Source organism: Lagopus leucura, unplaced genomic scaffold, assembly GCF_019238085.1.
Source record: "Lagopus leucura isolate 7727_CA_CO unplaced genomic scaffold, USGS_WTPT01 Super-Scaffold_100008, whole genome shotgun sequence".
Taxonomy (NCBI): domain Eukaryota; kingdom Metazoa; phylum Chordata; class Aves; order Galliformes; family Phasianidae; genus Lagopus; species Lagopus leucura.
The window spans coordinates 33950352-33960220 of NW_024962265.1; the positions used below are offsets into that span (position 1 = coordinate 33950352).

Below are 9869 nucleotides of genomic sequence, written 5' to 3' on the forward strand. Positions count from 1 at the left end.
TTGTTTTGCTATTTACATTAGTTAATTTTCATAAACACATTTAACTCTCAGTCACTTAATAAACATCAGCAGTGCTGAAGTCACTCCCCACATTATTGTTACTGTTTGACCAAGTAACGTGAAGTTGCCTGTGTGCCCTCACCCTCTGGTTGGCACCTGTACTTTTCCTTATTTCTGTGTGTACCTATAGTCATAAATGTGATACTGTACTGGCATATTAAAAAAAAAAAAAAAGAAAAAGAAAAAAGGGTGTTACACATCTAGTTTAGATGTAAATATTTTTGTATACAGTAAAATTCACTTTGTATTGTATTTACTTACACTTAGAGTTGGATTAAATTGGAATAACTCAATGGATGTGTTCATTATAAAACTCTACTTAAAAAGTTCAGATGTACCATTGCAGGTATTTACACTTCTGTTTGTACACTTAATGATTTAAAATTAAATTCTTGCAAGATTCTTGTGTGCCTTCTCTTGAGGAAGGCTTCACATGCATCAGTAATCTGTTCTCCAGAGTCGCTGTAAACTAAACATGTTCTTAAACTATCTTTTGCACATAGAAAGTCTATAGATATAAAAGAATGATGGATTTAAAAGACAAATGTCTGACTTGTATTAGTCAAGAAAGCTAAGAGTCCAACAGAATGGTGTTTAGGATTAACAAACAAGCAAAATGTGTACAAACAGAATAGTATTGTAACTTCATCAGCATGAGTCCTGGTTCTTTTTTTAGACAGATTTTTTTCTTTTTTAGTTTATCTGATACTCAATGATGTATTTCTAGCTGATACATTGTCCCAATCTTAATCTGTCTGAATTTCTATAACTACTGAATGTTAAGTTTCTCATTTTATGTTTTTGTTACTGGGTCATCTGAGATTTCCTATTTAAACTGGATTTGGACTGAATTACAAAGAAAGAATACACTAACATTGTAACAGCTGATGATGTATGTGGACTTTGTATTCCATTTTTCATGAATTTTCTCTGATTATTTTTTTTCTATTCTCAAACCACTGTAAGCAAAATCATTTGTACAGATGTACAAATGCACACTAATGCACTGCTGGGGCTGGTCTGCTTCTTCAGTAACGCATCTCAGGTATCTGAAATAGTTTCAGCTTTGGAGTGGTTTAAGAACTAATATGGTTGTATTTTTTTTTTTTTTAACGTCAGTAAGAGGGGAAATGGTACTTAATAGTTTTAAAAAGATGCATTATATTTTTGCCTGCGTAAGCAGCAACTCTTCTGTAAGAGTGTATTAGCAAATGCTTAAGCACCAAATGAAGTATGATGTTAGCCTTTTAAGAAAATTAAAAGGAGGATGCTTATTTTTGTAAATTATTTTAATAATAAGCTTTTAATAATGAGGAATTCCAAGTGAATTGTGTAGGAGCATTGTCCAAGACCCTAGATATGCATGTTCATGTCTAGAACGGTTCCAGATCTTACTGGTATTGAGCTGTAACAAACATTATTTACCTACTTTTTTTTATGTGTGTTTTTGAGGAAGAGTGTATGTGGGGTTGGCATTTTTTATGTTTCTAGCATTTACCACAGAAATCATGTATTGTGCATCTGTTTCAATAGCTGAAATCCACCTTAAGAGTGTAAGAGACAAACGGTGCCATTGTTCTGTTTGCCTCCTCGAGGCTGTTTGATAGCTATTCCGCTGCTTTACAGAAGCATATGTTTTGTTTCTGAATGTTTAGTAATTTCATTTTCTTAAGGGTGATAAGATGGTTTGAAAACCAAATGAACTGAAAATCTTATTACTTCTTTTCATGAATGTTGCTGTAATTTTGCTGCCTTTTGAAGTGTCTTAAGACACACACATTTTTCTGTTCCTCGTGGCCTCTGCTTTTTCCCCTTGCTGTGCGAAATCAGTAGTTCTGGCAAATTTAAGCAGTGTGGAAGTTCCATAAGAAATTTGTCTGTAAAGAATTACAGCATTTGAAACAAAGAAATTACTTGCACTGAAAACATGGGTTTTGTACAATGTTCTTCAGAGAACAAACAAACTTTTTTTTTGTTTTGTTTTGCTCATTGTGGTTTGAGAAGTAAGATTTCTTTTTTCAAAAAATAAGAGAGAGAGAACTATTTTCATTTTATGTTTTCCTGTGGCAGCCTGATCTACCTTTTGTGTCTTCCTCGTATATTAATGTGAAAGGTGCTTTCCAACCTCATAGTATTTGAATTTGTAAACTAAAAAGCTGGTTTTCTGAACACACCTCTGCTCATCATCTGTCTCTGGCGAATAGACAGGCTGGGATAGTAGGAGAAGCGTGCAATGAAACAAACTGTAGTTTGGGAGTGTTCTTTTTCTGTTCGTATGAAGTTGTTTATAACATCAGGAAATTGTTCAGCCTTAGTGTTTCATTTAAGAGCAACATTAAGTCAAAGATATCAGGTAAGTACACTAATAAAAAGGGGGGGAAAATGCAACAAATGGAACAGCTGCTAGTGATGGTAGGGTAGGTAATTTGTACGTGTGTGAAGGGCAAAGACTGAAGCGTATCTCAGTTGACATGCAGAATGGCAAATACAGTGTCAAGCTTGAAATTCTTTAATTCTTGTTGTGCTGTTATAGCTGAACAACAATATTGGAAGGTTTCTGACAGTCTGGAACCTAGTTTAAGTTAAAACAAACTTTTTTTGGAATGGGATTTTTGCTTTTGTGTATTTTTTTTCCCCTATGTATAGAATAAAATAAATGAGACCTACATTCATTCATAGGAGCTATCAGAATATGATGACAAATATGTATCATGTGTTTTACTCAAATGTCAACGTTTTGTGAGATTGAAATTCAGTCTCTGAAACTATCTGATAAATCACTATTATAAACTGACAGATGTATGCACATAAGGCTTTAAATTACTGTAGAATTTTCACACTTCTAAAAGCTGTTTAAAACTTTCATATGCTTGCTTGATGATTGGAATTAAAGGCAAAAATAGTTGTTACTGTGAGATACTTACATATATATAAGAAATCTCTTGGGTTTTGGTGTAAGAGTGTCTTTGGGTGTGAAAAACAATGCTTAAGTTGCATTTTGCATAAATATAAAAATGTTGGATCCCTTAAGCTCTGGGATTTCATTTGTGAAATGCTCCTTAGCTTTTAAACCACAACAAACTATTCAACAGATAAGTCTGCTTTTTGGGTATCATCAGTGGAAATGCTGAAAAACTGATTGCTGTATGATGTTAAATTGTACAAACCTGGCACATGCTTGGGACAGATAGCTCGTATAAACTTGAGGCAGGTGGAAAACTGCATTACAACAAAGGGTTGGCTAGAGATTTCATCTTTATTTTCTCCCCAAAGCGTTTCTTGCTTCGATATTCTACATGCTTGTAGAATACTGAAAAGGGCTGAGAGTGTAGGTATAATCCATACATATGTTTCTTCCTTTTGGAACTGCAAAGGTTTCTGATTTTTGCCAGGATATACTGGCAGAATATTTGGAGTCAAAATTAGCATCCCTTTGGATTTTAGTTGGCAGTGTGGTTTTAAAATTAAAAATATTAAAATTAAAAGTTTTAGAGTGGTGTTGACCATCTTAGGATCCCTATTGGAAAGCATTAATTGTAAATACTGTTTATTGTGCTTTCTTGAAAGTTCCTGTAGTTGCATTAGTAGCCTACCAAATCTAGCAAATTATTCTCAGGAACAGAAGCATTCTCATGCTAGTATTATGGATCCTACACGTGGTGCTTTGGATCTGTTAACTGTTGCCGTAGAAGTGCTCAAGATCCATGACTTGCAGCAGCAATTGTATCAGAGAGCAGCAAATTCTGACATGCAGTCTCACAGCTGTCATACCTTTTGTCCACTAAAACCCAAAATTCTCCCATCCGTTTGTGCTGATGTAGCCCACACCTCGGAATGCGTCCGAGTCGCTAAGCCTCTGAAAAGTTCACTTGAAAAATGTGTAACATCTACAGAAACTTTGGCCTCTGGGGAGGGAACTTTCTCCAGAGTAGTTACTAGTTGACGACTTGAGAACAAAGGTTGCAAATAAAAGAAATTCCAGCTGCTGCTTCAGCCTTGCCCGCATACTTTATCAGTTATGACCCAGTTACTGGAGGGTATACAGCCTAAGCTGCTTGGGTTTTACATTCTTCTTTTTAACATTGCCATTAATGATCGTGTTGAGGAAGGGAAGAAGAAATGTGTCAATCGCTTATACAAACGTGGAATGTTTTGTTTTTCCAACTGCTTTGCAATTATAATAGCAAAAGAATATTTGACAGCTGTGTACTGGTATACGTTCATGAAATTGCTCCTCTAAATGTCTGTTTTTCAAATGAACAATCGAATGTGTTTGGTTTTTACAGAACTTGATTTAAATTACTTTGAAGTTACTGAATGTTGAAATTGTGAATTATTAATGAAATGAAGATAGTCAATTGTTTTGTAATGGAATTCAACTGAAAGCCAGTGTATGGAATTATACCGTCCCAAGTATTCTGTGAACCCTTACAGTAATTCACTTTGAATGGCGTGGTTCCTCATTGCCTAAGTAGATGGGAGTAGGAAGTAGGGGCTTGGGTTTTTTCCTAGGGCAGGAGGAGACCTGCAGGTCTGTATTGTATTACTCAAAGAGTGGGTTTGTGCGATCAAACTGTGAGTGTGTATGTTTAGATGTCAAGTCCATCCTGCTTGCCACTAGGCTGGGAATCTGGAAGTGCCGCTATAAATTCTGTGCGCTCTTAAATGTTACTGGGCTGTGAGCCTCCCACTTCGTGATACAATCAGTGCATTACTTAAATGTCAAATTTAAATCAGTTTAAAACTTCTGTAAGTGAGCAGGTAAAAATGTAAAAATCTAGCTGTGGGCAAAATTACCTTACATGCTTGTTGGTTTATTCTTTCAGAATCCATACTTTAGAAAATGTTCTTTATAAATGTTTCCATCAGTCACAGGAACAGTAGCTATTTCTACTTTATCACTGCATACTTCCGAATGTGGGATCCACATTCTTTCAATTTTGTTGCACAATTGGTTTTAATTACCGTATCCTAAAGCAATTGCACCAACAAGTAGCTACTGCTCCTGCTAGCTTGTGTTAGTTTACATATGGTGAAGTAGATGCACGACTTGTGTATGTATAGATAAGGCAACAATTTTCTGTGTATTATGGGGACTAGCAAAATCTACATCACAAATTTTGACACATTACAGCTGAAGGAAGAGGAGCAGCGTACAAGACAAGATACGTTCTTCAAGGAAAGATGCTTGTCCGGCAGTTTGCTTCATGTGATTGAACTGAGCCTGTAAGGATTCATGGATAAAATGAACAGGAATAGATCTGAATAAAGCAAATCTGCATACATGGTAACCAGTAGCTCTTTTACTTTTTTTATGTTGCTTAACTGTTTTATTTGAGGGAAACCTGTGTGATTTAAACCTTATAGCTTTTGCAACTTCATTACTGGTTATATACATTTGGCAATTATAATGTGCGAGCAATTGGAAAAAGTCAAGTAAATGCTTGTTTTTATAGTAGTTTGTTCATGTTAAAATGTTCATATGATAATGTCTGTATACAGCACCACTTTGATTACAGTAGATGTAGTGTTGTAATAAACTGTTTAATGGGGCTGATGTGTAAAGCTGTTCAAGTTATTTGATGTTTACACCTCAGGGAAAGTCTTGTGTTCAGCAATATTTAAAGATAATGTTACAATGAAAACATTGATGCTGTCTTTAAAAACATCGCAATAGTTCTTGCATATGCCTCAACCTAATCTTGCATTCAGTGAGTTGAACTTACTAATGTTGCTCTCACACGCTCAATTTTGATACGAAGGCAGGTGGTTACAAAAACCTCTAATGCTATTTTGCTTTCTAGCAGTGTTTACCTGGGTGGCTTGTGAACTTGCTCACTGACATATAAAACTGTAAAAACTGCAGTTCTTTGTGTTCTCTTGCTTTGAGGAAGGTGCTCCCACATCACTGATGGGAGCACGCTGAAAATGTGTCTTTCACACGGTCTTGATCCTGGTCGACGCTGCCGTTCATATTAAACTGTTTGCATGGTCTTAAACCATTCACATTGAGGGGTGCAAAGGTTAGCTGTTTAAAAAACAAAACAATAATCCTGCAGTTGTTTACAGTTTTATAGAGCTAGTGCTTATGTGTTTCTCCCTTCCCTCCACCCCCGAGGCCGCAGGTCTGTACATAGCTGTATATTAGATGTGACAGGAGGAAGCAGATGTTTCCATTTTTCAGACTTTATGGGTTTGATACTTTTTTAATGCTTTGGGGTTTATCCAAACGTGCATATAGAAGAGAAGGTACGCCTGTATGTCCGTGTTCCACTGTGGGCAATACTGAAGTATCTTTGCAAAAAGCGGCGCTAATTAAATCCGTCAAATGAGGTTTTGTACATTTCCTTAAAAACAGTTTGCTGGAGCTTAGCGTGGAAGCTGAATTCCAGTTACAAGAAATTGTTTTAAATTTCAGTAAGCACAAATGAATGGAAAGATTCATTTAATTTGGAAAAACTCCGTTTCTGGAGGCCTTGCACAAAGGCTCATTCTTTGTCTGTTGCGAATCATTGTGTAATGGATTTATGCTTAGTTTTCACCGATTCACATAGCTGCACTTTGTGCTTTAAGTTCTGTTTCAAGACCTCAGATGGCTTTAAGAGGCAACTCTTAGACAGCTCTTTGTTTCTTTTTTTACCGATTTTTCTTTCTTGGAAGGTTTTGCAGCAGACCTAAAATCTGTTCTCCTGTTCAGGAAAGCACTTCAATCCACTTGGTTTTCCAGAGCATGTGCTTACATTCTGCCGACTTCCAGGAATGTAAACATATGCTCTAAGTTAATCTGTGCAGAGTGAGTGATTTTGATGCTTTGCTGAGTCGGGACCAGTAGCGTGTACTACTGCAGAAGCTTTGCTTAAGTCTGAAATGCTCTCATATTTTTATCACCGACCCTTGGCCGGATTTTCTGCAGCCAGGTTGATGCTGTTGGACTGGGCTGCAAGCTTCAGACCCCCTCCCCTTTTTTTCCTTAAATTGTGTACCTCAAATCCTCATGGTGGGATCGCTGGTGTTAATCAAACTATTTGCTACTGAGAAGATATTTGCAATGTTTGTTTAAACCTGTTTCCAAATGAAAGCTGCCTTTTAAAATTTTGTAAACTGAAAGTTGTATCTAATGAGTCACGACTCATTTCCTGCTTTTTATGAATAGGTGTTGATTACAAACAATACTGTTGTAATTTTATTTTTTACTTCAAAACATTGTTTACTGCTGTGTGTAATAAGTTTAAGGAAGGAATAACCTGTCTGTAGCTGTAGCTCATGCTGGAGAGGCAGCAGGTAAGTAACGTTCCATTGCAGAGCTATATTATAACTCGAAATAAAAAATCAAAAGCATTTTATGCAGGAATTGATATTTTACTCCTCACTGAAATAGATATAAGGATACCTTTGCTCTTCTACAGAGCGTAGCTTCTTGTGCAGATTTCTGTTGCTGGCAATGGAAATAGCAGGGGGGAAAAAAAAAGCAGGAAGAAAACAACACAGGTTAAACTGAGTGTGTTGTGGCTTAGAAGAAGAGGTCCCCGCATGAAGCCCCTTATTTCTGCGTGTTCTCTGAGTACTTAGTTGGAACTGACAGGCACAACGTATCACTATTTAGATGGAACTCTTGCTACTGTGAGTTTTGTTAATTTTTTTTTTTTTAATGAAACAAGAAATCTGTACAGAAAAAGATCCAAAGACCCTGATAGACACCAAAAAGGAATATGTCTGATGCACATCATGTATAAGTGAATCCGTAATGCAGTTGTACCAGGTGTTGGTTTATTCCATGTGACTGGCGGCTTCCTGTGTGTGCTCAGGAAGCGGCAGTTGGGCGCTGCGCTGCCTGCTGATGGTGCCATGGTGGCTCCTGCTGCCTTCTTTGATACTCGCTCTGTTGTATTTCATCTCCTCTCCAATAGAGGATAAAGCAGTCTGTGAGGAAACACTTGGTATTTCTTCTGAACGGTGTTTTTATAAGTAATGTTGAGAATGGGATACGGCTGTGTGTCCTTTGTTGTGGGAGACAAAGCCCGCAGCAGGAGGTGGTTGGGGTGGTGGCATCTCAGTGACAGAAGAGTTTTTTGCCTGTTTTTTCTGTTTGCTTTTTGTTTTTGTAAGTAAGGTTTCCTTTTTTCTTAGTAAAATTTCTACTAGACTGTGTGTTTCGACAGGTCAGAAACATTTCTTCAAAAGAAGAGCGTACGATTTTGGAAATTGTACAGCCCTTTTCTTTCATTCCCTTTTTGCTTTCTGTGCCAATGCCTTTGGTTCTGATTGCGTTATGAAAAATGTTTGCCAGAACTTGAGGTTTTTATTTATAGTGTGGTTAAAAGCTTGGATAGTTGTTCTTACACAAGATACCTTATTAAGTTTAGGCCAGCTTGATGCTTTAGTGCTTTATTTTTTCCCTTCTAAGTAGTGAGCAATCTGTTTTTTTCCTTATGAAACTGGTGAGGCTTAGATTTTTCTAATGGGACTTTTTTACCTGATGATCTAGTTGCATACCCAAATGCTTGTAAATGTTTTCCTAGTTAACATGTTGATAACTTCAGATTTACATGTTGTATATACTTATCATCTGTGTTTGTAGTAAAAATATATGGCATTTATAGAAATATGTAATTCCCGATTTCCTTTTTTTATCTATATGCTCTGTGTGTACAGGTCAAACAGACTTCACTCCTATTTTTATTTATAGAATTTTATATGCAGTCTGTCATTGGTTTTTGTGTTGTAAGGATACAGCCTTAAATTTCGTAGGGCAGTGCTCAGTGAGGTGGGTTGTCAGTGGGTTCAAATGTAAAACGTGCACGTTTGGCTGCTGCCTTCCCAAGATCCAGGACACTAAACTGCTTCTGCACTGAGGTATAAATCACTCAAGATCCCAGGGAAGTGCAGATCCACGTGATATCCTTAAAGAAGAATGAATACTTTCTAAAATATTTTGGCGTAGGAAACAAGCTGCATGGATTTGTTTGGGATTTAAATTATTGTGGTCATGGAGTGCACAGGTTTTAAACACAGTTGCAGCGTGCTGGTGAGTCACAGTGTTTATGCAGAAGTGATGCCGGTTGCAGCTGTTCGCTGCACTGCCCTGCAGTGAGTGTTGCAGACAGGGGTGGGGTGCTCTGTGTCCCCACACGCTGCCACGCAGCCACCTCCTGGAACACATCTCACCTGCTGGGTACTTCTCAAACCATCTTAGCTGTAGCAGATGAGTTGCTAACAAACAGAGAAGTTCCTCAGTTGGATGTTCTCGTGGGAATTTTTTTTTCCATGTTGGACGAAGTATGATAAAGCATCTCTATTTGTAAATTACGCACTTGTTAGTTCCTGAATCCTTCCTATAGCCCCGGTTATTGCAGCAGATATAGGCTCTGGTATGGCCCATATCTGTGCTTAGATCTTTTAAAGCTTCTGACTTGATTGAAGTCTCTTGAAGATAGTAGACAGTGCTCACCTTTGACCCCAATGGAATTGAGCATTTCAGTTGTTAAAAAAAATAAACAAATTCCTTCTATTCATACCATGTGATGTAATTTTACACCCCCAGTGCTGACATTTTGGAATATACTCAATAGACTTTGGCCTCACCCTCTTGTGTACTGTATTTTGTAATAGAAAATATTTTAAACTGTGCATATTATTATTACATTACGAAAGAGACGTTCTGTTGATCTTCAAATGTAAGAAAATGAGGAATGCGTGTGCTTTTATAAATGCAAGTGATTGCAAATCAGTGCAGGTGTCCTTAAAAAAAAAAAAAAAAAAAGATATAAAAAAGGACCAGGTGTTTTACAAGTGAAATACATTCCTATTTG

At 37.0% G+C, this 9869-nt stretch overlaps 1 protein-coding gene across 4 annotated transcripts in view; it reads left to right on the forward strand.

The window, feature by feature from the left end:
- Positions 1 to 5625, forward strand: part of CPSF6 (cleavage and polyadenylation specific factor 6) — a 24953-nt gene extending 19328 nt beyond the window's left edge. For all 4 annotated transcript variants that reach the window (XM_042872440.1, XM_042872441.1, XM_042872442.1 and 1 more), the window contains one exon: positions 5195 to 5625. The gene's annotated coding sequence lies outside the window, so the exon portion shown is untranslated. The remainder of the gene's footprint in view (positions 1 to 5194) is intronic.
- Positions 5626 to 9869: the final 4244 nt, after the last annotated feature.